Below are 20,024 nucleotides of genomic sequence, written 5' to 3'. Positions count from 1 at the left end.
ATAGGTTTTTAATAGTCAATTATTTATTTTTGAAAAAAAGTGAAGCTGTTTACTGTGTTCTTTGCATTACCAAGTCCAGCAAGAAATGTGCTGGTACTATCCAGAGCTGTCAGTATGGATTATCATGCTATATTGCAGAAAATCAATTTGATGCAACTGCTTTACCAACAGTATGTTAATCTTTTCCATTGCTGTTTTGTTGGCTGACTGAAGGAAGATATGCAGTGCATTTGAACCAAAGCAGATGTGTGCTGACAACTTAAATGCACAATCATGTTTGTGTTTTTTCTTTCTTTCTTCCATCCTTTGTAATATCATATTAAATATTAAGGTAGCAGTTTATAATCAATGACTAATGAAATAAAAAAAGGAAAAAAAAAACATTATACAAAGCTGCTCCAAGTGAGGCTTGAACTCACAACCTCGGCAATGCTCAACAGATACTGTCTTATAAGTACCGCGCGCTGACCAATTTCGCCACTGGAGCACTTTGCAGCCTTAATTGGTTATGCTAGATGTGGATTTTATTCAATACAATCAGTACAGTCATAAGAATTGAAAAAGAAAATAATTTTTGGTGATGAATGATGAGCAACAAAGGAACATGCATGCCAGATAGCACTTGAATAAGCTGTCCACTGTGATAGAAAAGGTTTAAAAAACAACAACAACAATGTTATCCTAATTAATGTCATATTTTAGCTACTGTGGTCATTTTTTACAAGCTAAACAGTGCAAGACTGTTTTACAGTTGAAGCAAGGATAAAATATCAACTCTACTGATGAGACACTTGCTGTAATGACTTCCAACTCAGACGGGACTTAAACCCACAAACACTGGCTTAGGAGAACAGTGCCTTATCCATTATGCCAGTGGTGCTTACTGATGTCCTTATTTAAGACTGATAGGTTTTTAATAGTCAATTATTTATTTTTGAAAAAAAGTGAAGCTGTTTACTGTGTTCTTTGCATTACCAAGTCCAGCAAGAAATGTGCTGGTACTATCCAGAGCTGTCAGTATGGATTATCATGCTATATTGCAGAAAATCAATTTGATGCAACTGCTTTACCAACAGTATGTTAATCTTTTCCATTGCTGTTTTGTTGGCTGACTGAAGGAAGATATGCAGTGCATTTGAACCAAAGCAGATGTGTGCTGACAAATTAAATGCACAATCATGTTTGTGTTTTTTCTTTCTTTCTTCCATCCTTTGTAATATCATATTAAATATTAAGGTAGCAGTTTATAATCAATGACTAATGACATAAGAAAAGGAAAAAAAACAGTATACAAAAATGCTCCAGGTGAGGCTTGAACTCACAACCTCGGCATTGCTCAACAGATACTGTCTTATAAGTACCGTGCGCTGACCAATTGCGCCACTGGAGCGCTTTGCAACATTGATTTGTTATGCTAGATGTGGATTTTATTCAATGCAATCAGTACAGTCATAAGAATTGAAAAAGAAAATCATTTTTGGTGATGAATGATGAGCAACAAAGGAACATGCATGCCAGATGGTACTTAAATAAGATGTCCACGGTGATAGAAAATGTTTAAAAAAAACAACAACAATGTTATCATAATAAATGTCATATTTTAGCTTCTGTGGTCATTTTTTGCAAGCTAAACACTGCAAGACTGTTTTACAGTCGAAGCAAGGATAAAATATCAATTCTAGTGATGAGACACTTGCTGTAATGACTTCCACCCCATATGGAACTTGGACCCCTGTCTTAGGAGGGCAGTGACTTATCCATTATGCCAGTGGTGCTTACTGATGTTCTTATTTAAGACTGTTAGGTTTTTAATAGTCAATTATTTATTTTTGAGGAAAAAGTGAAGCTGTTTACTGTGTTCTTTGCATTACCAAGTCCAGCAAGAAATGTGCTGGTACTATCCAGAGCTGTCAGTATGGATTATCATGCTATATTGCAGAAAATCAATTTGATGCAACTGCTTTACCAACAGTATGTTAATCTTTTCCATTGCTGTTTTGTTGGCTGACTGAAGGAAGATATGCAGTGCATTTGAACCAAAGCAGATGTGTGCTGACAACTTAAATGCACAATCATGTTTGTGTTTTTTCTTTCTTTCTTCCATCCTTTGTAATATCATATTAAATATTAAGGTAGCAGTTTATAATCAATGACTAATGACATAAGTAAAGGAAAAAAAAAACAGTACACAAAGATGCTCCAGGTGAGGCTTGAACTCACAACCTCGGCTTTGCTCAACAGATCCTGTTTTATAAGTACTGCGCGCTGACCAATTGCGCCACTGGAGCTCTTTGCAGCATTAATTGGTTATGCTAGATGTGGATTTTATTCAATACAATCAGTACAGTCATAAGAATTGAAAAAGAAAATAATTTTTGGTGATGAATGATGAGCAACAAAGGAACATGCATGCCAGATGGCACTTGAATAAGCTGTCCACGGTGATAGAAAAGGTTTAAAAAACAACAACAACAACAACAATGTTATCATAATTAATGTCATATTTTAGCTTCTGTGGTCACTTTTTACAAGCTAAACACTGCAAGACTGTTTTACAGTTGAAGCAAGGATAAAATATCAACTCTACTGATGAGACACTTGCTGTAATGACTTCCAACTCAGACGGGACTTAAACCCACAACCACTGGCTTAGGAGAACAGTGCCTTATCCATTATGCCAGTGGTGCTTACTGATGTCCTTATTTAAGACTGATAGGTTTTTAATAGTCAATTATTTATTTTTTTTAAAAATATGAAGCTTTTTACTGTGTTCTTTGCATTACCAAGTCCAGCAAGAAATGTGCTGGTATTATCCAGAGCTGTCAGTATGGATTATCATGCTATATTGCAGAAAATCAATTTGATGCAACTGCTTTACCAACAGTATGTTAATCTTTTCCATTGCTGTTTTGTTGGCTGACTGAAGGAAGATATGCAGTGCATTTAAACCAAAGCAGATGTGTGCTGACAACTTAAATGCACTATCATGTTTGTGTTTTTTCTTTCTTTCTTCCATCCTTTGTAATATCATATTAAATATTAAGGTAGCAGTTTATAATCAATGACTAATGACATAAGAAAAGGAAAAAAACAGTATACAAAGAAGCTCCAGGTGAGGCTCGAACTCACAACCTCAGCATTGCTCAACAGATACTGTCTTATAAGTACCACGCGCTGACCAATTGCACCACTGGAGCACTTTGCAGCATTGTCTGGTTATGCTAGATGTGGATTTTATTTAATACAATCAGTACAGTCATAAGAATTGAAAAAAAAAATCAGTTTTGGTGATGAATGATGAGCAACAAAGGAACATGCATGCCAGATGGCACTTGAATAAGCTGTCCACTGTGATAGAAAAGGTTTAAAAAACAACAACAACAATTTTATCATAATTAATGTCATATTTTAGCTTCTGTGGTCACTTTTTACAAGCTAAACACTGCAATACTGTTTTACAGTTGAAGCAAGGATAAAATATCAACTCTAGTGATGAGACACTTGCTGTAATGACTTCCAACTCAGATGGGACTTAAACCCACAACCACTGGCTTAGGAGAACAGTGCCTTATCCATTATTCCAGTGGTGCTTACTGATGTCCTTATTTAAGACTGTTAGGTTTTTAATAGTCAATTATTTATTTTTTTAAAAAAGTGAAGCTGTTTACTGTGTTCTTTGCATTACCAAGTCCAGCAAGAAATGTGCTGGTACTATCCAGAGCTGTCAGTATGGATTATCTTGCTATATTGCAGAAAATCAATTTGATGCAACTGCTTTACCAACAGTATGTTATTCTTTTCCATTGCTGTTTTGTTGGCTGACTGAAGGAAGATATGCAGTGCATTTGAACCAAAGCAGATGTGTGCTGACAACTTAAATGCACAATCATGTTTGTGTTTTTTCTTTCTTTCTTCCATCCTTTGTAATATCATATTAAATATTAAGGTAGCAGTTTATAATCAATGACTAATGAAATAAAAAAAGGAAAAAAAAAACATTATACAAAGCTGCTCCAAGTGAGGCTTGAACTCACAACCTCGGCAATGCTCAACAGATACTGTCTTATAAGTACCGCGCGCTGACCAATTTCGCCACTAGAGCACTTTGCAGCCTTTATTGGTTATGCTAGATGTGGATTTTATTCAATACAATCAGTACAGTCATAAGAATTGAAAAAGAAAATAATTTTTGGTGATGAATGATGAGCAACAAAGGAACATGCATGCCAGATGGCACTTGAATAAGCTGTCCACTGTGATAGAAAAGGTTTAAAAAACAACAACAACAATGTTATCCTAATTAATGTCATATTTTAGCTACTGTGGTCATTTTTTACAAGCTAAACAGTGCAAGACTGTTTTACAGTTGAAGCAAGGATAAAATATCAACTCTACTGATGAGACACTTGCTGTAATGACTTCCAACTCAGACGGGACTTAAACCCACAAACACTGGCTTAGGAGAACAGTGCCTTATCCATTATGCCAGTGGTGCTTACTGATGTCCTTATTTAAGACTGATAGGTTTTTAATAGTCAATTATTTATTTTTGAAAAAAAGTGAAGCTGTTTACTGTGTTCTTTGCATTACCAAGTCCAGCAAGAAATGTGCTGGTACTATCCAGAGCTGTCAGTATGGATTATCATGCTATATTGCAGAAAATCAATTTGATGCAACTGCTTTACCAACAGTATGTTAATCTTTTCCATTGCTGTTTTGTTGGCTGACTGAAGGAAGATATGCAGTGCATTTGAACCAAAGCAGATGTGTGCTGACAAATTAAATGCACAATCATGTTTGTGTTTTTTCTTTCTTTCTTCCATCCTTTGTAATATCATATTAAATATTAAGGTAGCAGTTTATAATCAATGACTAATGACATAAGAAAAGGAAAAAAAACAGTATACAAAAATGCTCCAGGTGAGGCTTGAACTCACAACCTCGGCATTGCTCAACAGACACTGTCTTATAAGTACCGTGCGCTGACCAATTGCGCCACTGGAGCGCTTTGCAACATTGATTTGTTATGCTAGATGTGGATTTTATTCAATGCAATCAGTACAGTCATAAGAATTGAAAAAGAAAATCATTTTTGGTGATGAATGATGAGCAACAAAGGAACATGCATGCCAGATGGTACTTAAATAAGATGTCCACGGTGATAGAAAATGTTTAAAAAAAACAACAACAATGTTATCATAATAAATGTCATATTTTAGCTTCTGTGGTCATTTTTTGCAAGCTAAACACTGCAAGACTGTTTTACAGTCGAAGCAAGGATAAAATATCAATTCTAGTGATGAGACACTTGCTGTAATGACTTCCACCCCATATGGAACTTGGACCCCTGTCTTAGGAGGGCAGTGACTTATCCATTATGCCAGTGGTGCTTACTGATGTTCTTATTTAAGACTGTTAGGTTTTTAATAGTCAATTATTTATTTTTGAGGAAAAAGTGAAGCTGTTTACTGTGTTCTTTGCATTACCAAGTCCAGCAAGAAATGTGCTGGTACTATCCAGAGCTGTCAGTATGGATTATCATGCTATATTGCAGAAAATCAATTTGATGCAACTGCTTTACCAACAGTATGTTAATCTTTTCCATTGCTGTTTTGTTGGCTGACTGAAGGAAGATATGCAGTGCATTTGAACCAAAGCAGATGTGTGCTGACAACTTAAATGCACAATCATGTTTGTGTTTTTTCTTTCTTTCTTCCATCCTTTGTAATATCATATTAAATATTAAGGTAGCAGTTTATAATCAATGACTAATGACATAAGTAAAGGAAAAAAAAAACAGTACACAAAGATGCTCCAGGTGAGGCTTGAACTCACAACCTCGGCTTTGCTCAACAGATCCTGTTTTATAAGTACTGCGCGCTGACCAATTGCGCCACTGGAGCTCTTTGCAGCATTAATTGGTTATGCTAGATGTGGATTTTATTCAATACAATCAGTACAGTCATAAGAATTGAAAAAGAAAATAATTTTTGGTGATGAATGATGAGCAACAAAGGAACATGCATGCCAGATGGCACTTGAATAAGCTGTCCACGGTGATAGAAAAGGTTTAAAAAACAACAACAACAACAACAATGTTATCATAATTAATGTCATATTTTAGCTTCTGTGGTCACTTTTTACAAGCTAAACACTGCAAGACTGTTTTACAGTTGAAGCAAGGATAAAATATCAACTCTACTGATGAGACACTTGCTGTAATGACTTCCAACTCAGACGGGACTTAAACCCACAACCACTGGCTTAGGAGAACAGTGCCTTATCCATTATGCCAGTGGTGCTTACTGATGTCCTTATTTAAGACTGATAGGTTTTTAATAGTCAATTATTTATTTTTTTTTAAAAATATGAAGCTTTTTACTGTGTTCTTTGCATTACCAAGTCCAGCAAGAAATGTGCTGGTATTATCCAGAGCTGTCAGTATGGATTATCATGCTATATTGCAGAAAATCAATTTGATGCAACTGCTTTACCAACAGTATGTTAATCTTTTCCATTGCTGTTTTGTTGGCTGACTGAAGGAAGATATGCAGTGCATTTAAACCAAAGCAGATGCGTGCTGACAACTTAAATGCACTATCATGTTTGTGTTTTTTCTTTCTTTCTTCCATCCTTTGTAATATCATATTAAATATTAAGGTAGCAGTTTATAATCAATGACTAATGACATAAGAAAAGGAAAAAAACAGTATACAAAGAAGCTCCAGGTGAGGCTCGAACTCACAACCTCAGCATTGCTCAACAGATACTGTCTTATAAGTACCACGCGCTGACCAATTGCACCACTGGAGCACTTTGCAGCATTGTCTGGTTATGCTAGATGTGGATTTTATTTAATACAATCAGTACAGTCATAAGAATTGAAAAAAAAAATCAGTTTTGGTGATGAATGATGAGCAACAAAGGAACATGCATGCCAGATGGCACTTGAATAAGCTGTCCACTGTGATAGAAAAGGTTTAAAAAACAACAACAACAATTTTATCATAATTAATGTCATATTTTAGCTTCTGTGGTCACTTTTTACAAGCTAAACACTGCAATACTGTTTTACAGTTGAAGCAAGGATAAAATATCAACTCTAGTGATGAGACACTTGCTGTAATGACTTCCAACTCAGATGGGACTTAAACCCACAACCACTGGCTTAGGAGAACAGTGCCTTATCCATTATTCCAGTGGTGCTTACTGATGTCCTTATTTAAGACTGTTAGGTTTTTAATAGTCAATTATTTATTTTTTTAAAAAAGTGAAGCTGTTTACTGTGTTCTTTGCATTACCAAGTCCAGCAAGAAATGTGCTGGTACTATCCAGAGCTGTCAGTATGGATTATCTTGCTATATTGCAGAAAATCAATTTGATGCAACTGCTTTACCAACAGTATGTTATTCTTTTCCATTGCTGTTTTGTTGGCTGACTGAAGGAAGATATGCAGTGCATTTGAACCAAAGCAGATGTGTGCTGACAACTTAAATGCACAATCATGTTTGTGTGTTTTCTTTCTTTCTTCCATCCTTTGTAATATCATATTAAATATTAAGGCTACCAGTTTATAATCAATGACTAATGACATAAGAAAAGGAAAAAAAACAGTATACAAAGATTCTCCAGGTGAGGCTTGAACTCACAACCTTGGCATTGTTCAACAGATACTGTCTTATAAGTACCGCGCGCTGACCAATTGCGCCACTGGAGCGCTTTGCAACATTGGTTGGTTATGCTAGATGTGGATTTTATTCAATGCAATCAGTACAGTCATAAGAATTGAAAAAGAAAATCATTTTTGGTGATGAATGATGAGCAACAAAGGAACATGCATGCCAGATGGCACTTGAATAAGCTGTCCACTGTGATAGAAAAGGTTTAAAAAACAACAACAACAATTTTATCATAATTAATGTCATATTTTAGCTTCTGTGGTCACTTTTTACAATCTAAACACTGCAATACTGTTTTACAGTTGAAGCAAGGATAAAATATCAACTCTAGTGATGAGACACTTGCTGTAATGACTTCCAACTCAGAAGGGACTTAAACCCACAACCACTGGCTTAGGAGAGCAGTGCCTTATCCATTATTCCAGTGGTGCTTACTGATGTCCTTATTTAAGACTGTTAGGTTTTTAATAGTCAATTATTTATTTTTTTAAAAAAGTGAAGCTGTTTACTGTGTTCTTTGCATTACCAAGTCCAGCAAGAAATGTGCTGGTACTATCCAGAGCTGTCAGTATGGATTATCTTGCTATATTGCAGAAAATCAATTTGATGCAACTGCTTTACCAACAGTATGTTATTCTTTTCCATTGCTGTTTTGTTGGCTGACTGAAGGAAGATATGCAGTGCATTTGAACCAAAGCAGATGTGTGCTGACAACTTAAATGCACAATCATGTTTGTGTGTTTTCTTTCTTTCTTCCATCCTTTGTAATATCATGTTAAATATTAAGGCTACCAGTTTATAATCAATGACTAATGACATAAGAAAAGGAAAAAAAACAGTATACAAAGATTCTCCAGGTGAGGCTTGAACTCACAACCTTGGCATTGTTCAACAGATACTGTCTTATAAGTACCGCGCGCTGACCAATTGCGCCACTGGAGCGCTTTGCAACATTGGTTGGTTATGCTAGATGTGGATTTTATTCAATGCAATCAGTACAGTCATAAGAATTGAAAAAGAAAATCATTTTTGGTGATGAATGATGAGCAACAAAGGAACATGCATGCCAGATGGTACTTAAATAAGATGTCCACGGTGATAGAAAATGTTTAAAAAAAACAACAACAATGTTATCATAATAAATGTCATATTTTAGCTTCTGTGGTCATTTTTTGCAAGATAAACACTGCAAGACTGTTTTACAGTCGAAGCAAGGATAAAATATCAATTCTAGTGATGAGACACTTGCTGTAATGACTTCCACCCCATATGGAACTTGGACCCCTGTCTTAGGAGGGCAGTGACTTATCCATTATGCCAGTCTTATTTAAGACTGTTAGGTTTTTAATAGTCAATTATTTATTTTTGAGGAAAAAGTGAAGCTGTTTACTGTGTTCTTTGCATTACCAAGTCCAGCAAGAAATGTGCTGGTACTATCCAGAGCTGTCAGTATGGATTATCATGCTATATTGCAGAAAATCAATTTGATGCAACTGCTTTACCAACAGTATGTTAATCTTTTCCATTGCTGTTTTGTTGGCTGACTGAAGGAAGATATGCAGTGCATTTGAACCAAAGCAGATGTGTGCTGACAACTTAAATGCACAATCATGTTTGTGTTTTTTCTTTCTTTCTTCCATCCTTTGTAATATCATATTAAATATTAAGGTAGCAGTTTATAATCAATGACTAATGACATAAGTAAAGGAAAAAAAAAACAGTACACAAAGATGCTCCAAGTGAGGCTTGAACTCACAACCTTGGCATTGCTCAACAGATACTGTCTTATAAGTTTTGCGCGCTGACCAATTGCGCCACTGGAGCATTTTGCAGCATTAATTGGTTATGCTAGATGTGGATTTTATTCAATACAATCAGTACATTCATAAGAATTGAAAAAGAAAATCATTTTCAGTGATGAATGATGAGCAACAAAGGAACATGCATGCCAGATGGCACTTGAATAAGCTGTCCACGGTGATAGAAAAGGTTTAAAAAACAACAACAACAATGTTATCATAATAAATGTCATATTTTAGCTTATGTGGTCATTTTTTACAAGCTAAACACTGCAAGACTGTTTTACAGTTGAAGCAAAGATAAAATATCAACTCTAGTGATGAGACACTTGCTGTAATGACTTCCAACTCAGACGGGACTTAAACCCACAAACACTGGCTTAGGAGAACAGTGCCTTATCCATTATGCCAGTGGTGCTTACTGATGTCCTTATTTAAGACTGATAGGTTTTTAATAGTCAATTATTTATTTTTGAAAAAAAGTGAAGCTGTTTACTGTGTTCTTTGCATTACCAAGTCCAGCAAGAAATGTGCTGGTACTATCCAGAGCTGTCAGTATGGATTATCATGCTATATTGCAGAAAATCAATTTGATGCAACTGCTTTACCAACAGTATGTTAATCTTTTCCATTGCTGTTTTGTTGGCTGACTGAAGGAAGATATGCAGTGCATTTGAACCAAAGCAGATGTGTGCTGACAACTTAAATGCTCAATCATGCTTGTGTGTTTTCTTTCTTTCTTCCATCCTTTGTAATATCATATTAAATATTAAGGTAGCAGTTTATAATCAATGACTAATGACATAAGAAAAGGAAAAAAACCAGTAAAACCTCCAGGTGAGACTTGAACTCACAACCTCGGCATTGCTCAACAGATACTGTCTTATAAGTACCGTGCGCTGACCAATTGCGCCACTGGAGCTCTTTGCAGCATTAATTGGTTATGCTAGATGTGGATTTTATTCAATACAATCAGTACAGTCATAAGAATTGAAAAAGAAAATCATTTTTGGTGATGAATGATGAGCAACAAAGGAACATGCATGCCAGATGGCACTTGAATAAGCTGTCCACGGTGATAGAAAAGGTTTAAAAAACAACAACAACAACAACAACAATGTTATCATAATTAATGTCATATTTTAGCTTCTGTGGTCACTTTTTACAAGCTAAACACTGCAAGACTGTTTTACAGTTGAAGCAAGGATAAAATATCAACTCTACTGATGAGACACTTGCTGTAATGACTTCCAACTCAGACGGGACTTAAACCCACAACCACTGGCTTAGGAGAACAGTGCCTTATCCATTATGCCAGTGGTGCTTACTGATGTCCTTATTTAAGACTGTTAGGTTTTTAATAGTCAATTATTTATTTTTGAAAAAAATTTAAGCTGTTTACTGTGTTCTTTGCATTACCAAGTCCAGCAAGAAATGTGCTGGTACTATCCAGAGCTGTCAGTATGGATTATCATGCTATATTGCAGAAAATCAATTTGATGCTACTGCTTTACCAACAGCATGTTAATCTTTTCCATTGCTGTTTTGTTTGCTGACTGAAGGAAGATATGCAGTGCATTTGAACCAAAGCAGATGTGTGCTGACAACTTAAATGCACAATCATGTTTGCGTTTTTTCTTTCTTTCTTCCATCCTTTGTAATATCATATTAAATATTAAGGTAGCAGTTTATAATCAATGACTAATGACATAAGAAAAGGAAAAAAAACAGTATACAAAGATGCTCCAGGTGAGGCTTGAACTCACAACCTCGGCATTGCTCAACAGATACTGTCTTATAAGTACCGCGCGCTGACCAATTGCGCCACTGGAGCACTTTGCAGCATTAAGTGGTAATGCTAGATGTGGATTTTATTCAATACAATCAGTACAGTCATAAGAATTGAAAAAGAAAATCATTTTTGGTGATGAATGATGAGCAACAAAGGAACATGCATGCCAGATGGCACTTGAATAAGCTGTCCACAGTGATAGAAAAGGTTTAAAAAACAACAACAACAATGTTATCATAATTAATGTCATATTTTAGCTTCTGTGGTCACTTTTTACAAGCTAAACACTGCAAGACTGTTTTACAGTTGAAGCAAGGATAAAATATCAACTCTACTGATGAGACACTTGCTATAATGACTTCCAACTCAGACGGGACTTAAACCCACAACCACTGGCTTAGGAGAACAGTGCCTTATCCATTATGCCAGTGGTGCTTACTGATGTCCTTATTTAAGACTGATAGGTTTTTAATAGTCAATTATTTATTTTTTGAAAAAATATGAAGCTGTTTACTGTGTTCTTTGCATTACCAAGTCCAGCAAGAAATGTGCTGGTATTATCCAGAGCTGTCAGTATGGATTATCATGCTATATTGCAGAAAATCAATTTGATGCAACTGCTTTACCAACAGTATGTTAATCTTTTCCATTGCTGTTTTGTTGGCTGACTGAAGGAAGATATGCAGTGCATTTAAACCAAAGCAGATGTGTGCTGACAACTTAAATGCACTATCATGTTTGTGTTTTTTCTTTCTTTCTTCCATCCTTTGTAATATCATATTAAATATTAAGGTAGCAGTTTATAATCAATGACTAATGACATAAGAAAAGGAAAAAAACAGTATACAAAGAAGCTCCAGGTGAGGCTCGAACTCACAACCTCAGCATTGCTCAACAGATACTGTCTTATAAGTACCACGCGCTGACCAATTGCGCCACTGGAGCACTTTGCAGCATTGTCTGGTTATGCTAGATGTGGATTTTATTTAATACAATCAGTACAGTCATAAGAATTGAAAAAAAAAATCAGTTTTGGTGATGAATGATGAGCAACAAAGGAACATGCATGCCAGATGGCACTTGAATAAGCTGTCCACTGTGATAGAAAAGGTTTAAAAAACAACAACAACAATTTTATCATAATTAATGTCATATTTTAGCTTCTGTGGTCACTTTTTACAAGCTAAACACTGCAATACTGTTTTACAGTTGAAGCAAGGATAAAATATCAACTCTAGTGATGAGACACTTGCTGTAATGACTTCCAACTCAGATGGGACTTAAACCCACAACCACTGGCTTAGGAGAACAGTGCCTTATCCATTATTCCAGTGGTGCTTACTGATGTCCTTATTTAAGACTGTTAGGTTTTTAATAGTCAATTATTTATTTTTTTAAAAAAGTGAAGCTGTTTACTGTGTTCTTTGCATTACCAAGTCCAGCAAGAAATGTGCTGGTACTATCCAGAGCTGTCAGTATGGATTATCTTGCTATATTGCAGAAAATCAATTTGATGCAACTGCTTTACCAACAGTATGTTATTCTTTTCCATTGCTGTTTTGTTGGCTGACTGAAGGAAGATATGCAGTGCATTTGAACCAAAGCAGATGTGTGCTGACAACTTAAATGCACAATCATGTTTGTGTGTTTTCTTTCTTTCTTCCATCCTTTGTAATATCATATTAAATATTAAGGCTACCAGTTTATAATCAATGACTAATGACATAAGAAAAGGAAAAAAAACAGTATACAAAGATTCTCCAGGTGAGGCTTGAACTCACAACCTTGGCATTGTTCAACAGATACTGTCTTATAAGTACCGCGCGCTGACCAATTGCGCCACTGGAGCGCTTTGCAACATTGGTTGGTTATGCTAGATGTGGATTTTATTCAATGCAATCAGTACAGTCATAAGAATTGAAAAAGAAAATCATTTTTGGTGATGAATGATGAGCAACAAAGGAACATGCATGCCAGATGGCACTTGAATAAGCTGTCCACTGTGATAGAAAAGGTTTAAAAAACAACAACAACAATTTTATCATAATTAATGTCATATTTTAGCTTCTGTGGTCACTTTTTACAAGCTAAACACTGCAATACTGTTTTACAGTTGAAGCAAGGATAAAATATCAACTCTAGTGATGAGACACTTGCTGTAATGACTTCCAACTCAGAAGGGACTTAAACCCACAACCACTGGCTTAGGAGAGCAGTGCCTTATCCATTATTCCAGTGGTGCTTACTGATGTCCTTATTTAAGACTGTTAGGTTTTTAATAGTCAATTATTTATTTATTTTAAAAAGTGAAGCTGTTTACTGTGTTCTTTGCATTACCAAGTCCAGCAAGAAATGTGCTGGTACTATCCAGAGCTGTCAGTATGGATTATCTTGCTATATTGCAGAAAATCAATTTGATGCAACTGCTTTACCAACAGTATGTTATTCTTTTCCATTGCTGTTTTGTTGGCTGACTGAAGGAAGATATGCAGTGCATTTGAACCAAAGCAGATGTGTGCTGACAACTTAAATGCACAATCATGTTTGTGTGTTTTCTTTCTTTCTTCCATCCTTTGTAATATCATGTTAAATATTAAGGCTACCAGTTTATAATCAATGACTAATGACATAAGAAAAGGAAAAAAAACAGTATACAAAGATTCTCCAGGTGAGGCTTGAACTCACAACCTTGGCATTGTTCAACAGATACTGTCTTATAAGTACCGCGCGCTGACCAATTGCGCCACTGGAGCGCTTTGCAACATTGGTTGGTTATGCTAGATGTGGATTTTATTCAATGCAATCAGTACAGTCATAAGAATTGAAAAAGAAAATCATTTTTGGTGATGAATGATGAGCAACAAAGGAACATGCATGCCAGATGGTACTTAAATAAGATGTCCACGGTGATAGAAAATGTTTAAAAAAAACAACAACAATGTTATCATAATAAATGTCATATTTTAGCTTCTGTGGTCATTTTTTGCAAGATAAACACTGCAAGACTGTTTTACAGTCGAAGCAAGGATAAAATATCAATTCTAGTGATGAGACACTTGCTGTAATGACTTCCACCCCATATGGAACTTGGACCCCTGTCTTAGGAGGGCAGTGACTTATCCATTATGCCAGTCTTATTTAAGACTGTTAGGTTTTTAATAGTCAATTATTTATTTTTGAGGAAAAAGTGAAGCTGTTTACTGTGTTCTTTGCATTACCAAGTCCAGCAAGAAATGTGCTGGTACTATCCAGAGCTGTCAGTATGGATTATCATGCTATATTGCAGAAAATCAATTTGATGCAACTGCTTTACCAACAGTATGTTAATCTTTTCCATTGCTGTTTTGTTGGCTGACTGAAGGAAGATATGCAGTGCATTTGAACCAAAGCAGATGTGTGCTGACAACTTAAATGCACAATCATGTTTGTGTTTTTTCTTTCTTTCTTCCATCCTTTGTAATATCATATTAAATATTAAGGTAGCAGTTTATAATCAATGACTAATGACATAAGTAAAGGAAAAAAAAAACGGTACACAAAGATGCTCCAAGTGAGGCTTGAACTCACAACCTTGGCATTGCTCAACAGATACTGTCTTATAAGTTTTGCGCGCTGACCAATTGCGCCACTGGAGCATTTTGCAGCATTAATTGGTTATGCTAGATGTGGATTTTATTCAATACAATCAGTACATTCATAAGAATTGAAAAAGAAAATCATTTTCAGTGATGAATGATGAGCAACAAAGGAACATGCATGCCAGATGGCACTTGAATAAGCTGTCCACGGTGATAGAAAAGGTTTAAAAAACAACAACAACAATGTTATCATAATAAATGTCATATTTTAGCTTATGTGGTCATTTTTTACAAGCTAAACACTGCAAGACTGTTTTACAGTTGAAGCAAAGATAAAATATCAACTCTAGTGATGAGACACTTGCTGTAATGACTTCCAACTCAGACGGGACTTAAACCCACAAACACTGGCTTAGGAGAACAGTGCCTTATCCATTATGCCAGTGGTGCTTACTGATGTCCTTATTTAAGACTGATAGGTTTTTAATAGTCAATTATTTATTTTTGAAAAAAAGTGAAGCTGTTTACTGTGTTCTTTGCATTACCAAGTCCAGCAAGAAATGTGCTGGTACTATCCAGAGCTGTCAGTATGGATTATCATGCTATATTGCAGAAAATCAATTTGATGCAACTGCTTTACCAACAGTATGTTAATCTTTTCCATTGCTGTTTTGTTGGCTGACTGAAGGAAGATATGCAGTGCATTTGAACCAAAGCAGATGTGTGCTGACAACTTAAATGCTCAATCATGCTTGTGTGTTTTCTTTCTTTCTTCCATCCTTTGTAATATCATATTAAATATTAAGGTAGCAGTTTATAATCAATGACTAATGACATAAGAAAAGGAAAAAAACCAGTAAAACCTCCAGGTGAGGCTTGAACTCACAACCTCGGCATTGCTCAACAGATACTGTCTTATAAGTACCGTGCGCTGACCAATTGCGCCACTGGAGCTCTTTGCAGCATTAATTGGTTATGCTAGATGTGGATTTTATTCAATACAATCAGTACAGTCATAAGAATTGAAAAAGAAAATCATTTTTGGTGATGAATGATGAGCAACAAAGGAACATGCATGCCAGATGGCACTTGAATAAGCTGTCCACGGTGATAGAAAAGGTTTAAAAAACAACAACAACAACAACAACAATGTTATCATAATTAATGTCATATTTTAGCTTCTGTGGTCACTTTTTACAAGCTAAACACTGCAAGACTGTTTTACAGTTGAAGCAAGGATAAAATATCAACTCTACTGATGAGACACTTGCTGTAATGACTTCCAACTCAGACGGGACTTAAACCCACAACCACTGGCTTAGGAGAACAGTGCCTTATCCATTATGCCAGTGGTGCTTACTGATGTCCTTATTTAAGACTGTTAGGTTTTTAATAGTCAATTATTTATTTTTGAAAAAAATTTAAGCTGTTTACTGTGTTCTTTGCATTACCAAGTCCAGCAAGAAATGTGCTGGTACTATCCAGAGCTGTCAGTATGGATTATCATGCTATATTGCAGAAAATCAATTTGATGCTACTGCTTTACCAACAGCATGTTAATCTTTTCCATTGCTGTTTTGTTTGCTGACTGAAGGAAGATATGCAGTGCATTTGAACCAAAGCAGATGTGTGCTGACAACTTAAATGCACAATCATGTTTGCGTTTTTTCTTTCTTTCTTCCATCCTTTGTAATATCATATTAAATATTAAGGTAGCAGTTTATAATCAATGACTAATGACATAAGAAAAGGAAAAAAAACAGTATACAAAGATGCTCCAGGTGAGGCTTGAACTCACAACCTCGGCATTGCTCAACAGATACTGTCTTATAAGTACCGCGCGCTGACCAATTGCGCCACTGGAGCACTTTGCAGCATTAAGTGGTAATGCTAGATGTGGATTTTATTCAATACAATCAGTACAGTCATAAGAATTGAAAAAGAAAATCATTTTTGGTGATGAATGATGAGCAACAAAGGAACATGCATGCCAGATGGCACTTGAATAAGCTGTCCACAGTGATAGAAAAGGTTTAAAAAACAACAACAACAATGTTATCATAATTAATGTCATATTTTAGCTTCTGTGGTCACTTTTTACAAGCTAAACACTGCAAGACTGTTTTACAGTTGAAGCAAGGATAAAATATCAACTCTACTGATGAGACACTTGCTATAATGACTTCCAACTCAGACGGGACTTAAACCCACAACCACTGGCTTAGGAGAACAGTGCCTTATCCATTATGCCAGTGATGCTTACTGATGTCCTTATTTAAGACTGATAGGTTTTTAATAGTCAATTATTTATTTTTTGAAAAAATATGAAGCTGTTTACTGTGTTCTTTGCATTACCAAGTCCAGCAAGAAATGTGCTGGTACTATCCAGAGCTGTCAGTATGGATTATCATGCTATATTGCAGAAAATCAATTTGATGCAACTGCTTTACCAACAGTATGTTAATCTTTTCCATTGCTGTTTTGTTGGCTGACTGAAGGAAGATATGCAGTGCATTTGAACCAAAGCAGATGTGTGCTGACAACTTAAATGCACTGTGTTTTTTCTTTCTTTCTTCCATCCTTTGTAATATCATATTAAATATTAAGGTAGCAGTTTATAATCAATGACTTATGACATAAGAAAAGGAAAAAAAACAGTATACAAAGATGCTCCAGGTGAGGCTTGAACTCACAACCTCGGCATTGCTCAACAGATACTGTCTTATAAGTACCGCGCGCTGACCAATTGTGCCACTGGAGCTCTTTGTAGCATTAATTGGTTATGCTAGATGTGGATTTTATTCAATACAATCAGTACAGTCATAAGAATTGAAAAAGAAAATCATTTTTGGTGATGAATGATGAGCAACAAAGGAACATGCATGCCAGATGGCACTTGAATAAGCTGTCCACAGTGATAGAAAAGGTTTAAAAAACATCAACAACAATGTTATCATAATTAATGTCATATTTTAGCTTCTGTGGTCACTTTTTACAAGCTAAACACTGCAAGACTGTTTTACAGTTGAAGCAAGGATAAAATATCAACTCTAGTGATGAGACACTTGCTGTAATGACTTCCAACTCAGATGGGACTTAAACCCACAACCACTGGCTTAGGAGAACAGTGCCTTATTCATTATTCCAGTGGTGCTTACTGATGTCCTTATTTAAGACTGATAGGTTTTTAATAGTCAATTATTTATTTTTTGAAAAAATATGAAGCTGTTTACTGTGTTCTTTGCATTACCAAGTCCAGCAAGAAATGTGCTGGTATTATCCAGAGCTGTCAGTATGGATTATCATGCTATATTGCAGAAAATCAATTTGATGCAACTGCTTTACCAACAGTATGTTAATCTTTTCCATTGCTGTTTTGTTGGCTGACTGAAGGAAGATATGCAGTGCATTTGAACCAAAGCAGATGTGTGCTGACAACTTAAATGCACTATCATGTTTGTGTTTTTTCTTTCTTTCTTTCTTCCATCCTTTGTAATATCATATTAAATATTAAGGTAGCAGTTTATAATCAATGACTAATGACATAAGAAAAGGAAAAAAACAGTATACAAAGATGCTCCAGGTGAGGCTTGAACTCACAACCTCGGCATTGCTCAACAGATACTGTCTTATAAGTACCACGAGCTGACCAATTGCGCCACTGGAGTACTTTGCAGCATTGACTGGTAATGCTAGATGTGGATTTTATTTAATACAATCAGTACAGTCATAAGAATTGGAAAAAAAAATCATTTTTGGTGATGAATGATGAGCAACAAAGGAACATGCATGCCAGATGGCACTTGAATAAGCTGTCCACTGTGATAGAAAAGGTTTAAAAAACAACAACAACAACAACAATGTTATCATAATTAATGTCATATTTTAGCTTCTGTGGTAATTTTTTACAAGCTAAACACTGCAAGACTGTTTTACAGTTGAAGCAAGGATAAAATATCAACTCTAGTGATGAGACACTTGCTGTAATGACTTCCAACTCAGACGGGACTTAAACCCACAACCACTGGTTTAGGAGAACAGTGCCTTATCCATTATGCCAGTGGTGCTTACTGAAGTTCTTATTTAAGACTGATAGGGTTTTAATAGTCAATTATTTATTTAAAAATTTTTTTGAAGCTGTTTACTGTGTTCTTTGCATTACCAAGTCCAGCAAGAAATGTGCTGGTACTATCCAGAGCTGTCAGTATGGATTATCTTGCTATATTGCAGAAAATCAATTTGATGCAACTGCTTTACCAACAGTATGTTATTCTTTTCCATTGCTGTTTTGTTGGCTGACTGAAGGAAGATATGCAGTGCATTTGAACCAAAGCAGATGTGTGCTGACAACTTAAATGCACAGTCATGTTTTTGTGTTTTCTTTCTTTCTTCCATCCTTTGTAATATCATATTAAATATTAAGGCTACCAGTTTATAATCAATGACTAATGACATAAGAAAAGGAAAAAAAACAGAATACAAAGATTCTCCAGGTGAGGCTTGAACTTACAACCTCGGCATTGCTCAACAGATTCTGTCTTATAAGTACCGCGCGCTGACCAATTGCGCCACTGGAGCGCTTTGTAACATTGATTGGTTATGCTAGATGTGGATTTTATTCAATGCAATCAGTACAGTCATAAGAATTGAAAAAGAAAATCATTTTTGGTGATGAATGATGAGCAACAAAGGAACATGCATGCCAGATGGTACTTAAATAAGATGTCCACGGTGATAGAAAATGTTTAAAAAAAACAACAACAATGTTATCATAATAAATGTCATATTTTAGCTTCTGTGGTAATTTTTTGCAAGCTAAACACTGCAAGACTGTTTTACAGTCGAAGCAAGGATAAAATATCAATTCTAGTGATGAGACACTTGCTGTAATGACTTCCACCCCATATGGAACTTGGACCCCTGTCTTAGGAGGGCAGTGACTTATCCATTATGCCAGTGGTGCTTACTGATGTTCTTATTTAAGACTGTTAGGTTTTTAATAGTCAATTATTTATTTTTGAGGAAAAAGTGAAGCTGTTTACTGTGTTCTTTGCATTACCAAGTCCAGCAAGAAATGTGCTGGTACTATCCAGAGCTGTCAGTATGGATTATCATGCTATATTGCAGAAAATCAATTTGATGCAACTGCTTTACCAACAGTATGTTAATCTTTTCC

General features: G+C 35.6%; 6 non-coding genes across 6 annotated transcripts; all 6 read right to left on the bottom strand.

Annotated features, from left to right (window-relative positions):
• Positions 1-1,297: 1,297 nt before the first annotated feature.
• TRNAI-UAU (transfer RNA isoleucine (anticodon UAU)) lies at positions 1,298-1,390 on the bottom strand. Its single transcript is given in 2 exon segments — positions 1,298-1,333; positions 1,353-1,390. It is a non-coding gene; the product is annotated as a tRNA-Ile (tRNA).
• A 3,522-nt stretch (positions 1,391-4,912) lies between these two features.
• TRNAI-UAU (transfer RNA isoleucine (anticodon UAU)) lies at positions 4,913-5,005 on the bottom strand. The gene is given in 2 exon segments: positions 4,913-4,948; positions 4,968-5,005. It is a non-coding gene; the product is annotated as a tRNA-Ile (tRNA).
• Positions 5,006-11,219: 6,214 nt separating this feature from the next.
• TRNAI-UAU (transfer RNA isoleucine (anticodon UAU)) lies at positions 11,220-11,312 on the bottom strand. The gene is given in 2 exon segments: positions 11,220-11,255; positions 11,275-11,312. It is a non-coding gene; the product is annotated as a tRNA-Ile (tRNA).
• Positions 11,313-12,122: 810 nt separating this feature from the next.
• On the bottom strand, positions 12,123-12,215 carry TRNAI-UAU (transfer RNA isoleucine (anticodon UAU)). Its single transcript is given in 2 exon segments — positions 12,123-12,158; positions 12,178-12,215. It is a non-coding gene; the product is annotated as a tRNA-Ile (tRNA).
• Positions 12,216-16,621: 4,406 nt separating this feature from the next.
• Positions 16,622-16,714, bottom strand: TRNAI-UAU (transfer RNA isoleucine (anticodon UAU)). Its single transcript is given in 2 exon segments — positions 16,622-16,657; positions 16,677-16,714. It is a non-coding gene; the product is annotated as a tRNA-Ile (tRNA).
• An 802-nt stretch (positions 16,715-17,516) lies between these two features.
• TRNAI-UAU (transfer RNA isoleucine (anticodon UAU)) lies at positions 17,517-17,609 on the bottom strand. Its single transcript is given in 2 exon segments — positions 17,517-17,552; positions 17,572-17,609. It is a non-coding gene; the product is annotated as a tRNA-Ile (tRNA).
• Between the last annotated feature and the right edge of the window lie 2,415 nt (positions 17,610-20,024).

The sequence above is a fragment of the Pseudophryne corroboree genome, unplaced genomic scaffold (genome assembly GCF_028390025.1).
Source record: "Pseudophryne corroboree isolate aPseCor3 unplaced genomic scaffold, aPseCor3.hap2 scaffold_1422, whole genome shotgun sequence".
In the NCBI taxonomy this organism is placed as follows: domain Eukaryota; kingdom Metazoa; phylum Chordata; class Amphibia; order Anura; family Myobatrachidae; genus Pseudophryne; species Pseudophryne corroboree.
This window is presented reverse-complemented; position numbering and strand designations above follow the sequence as displayed.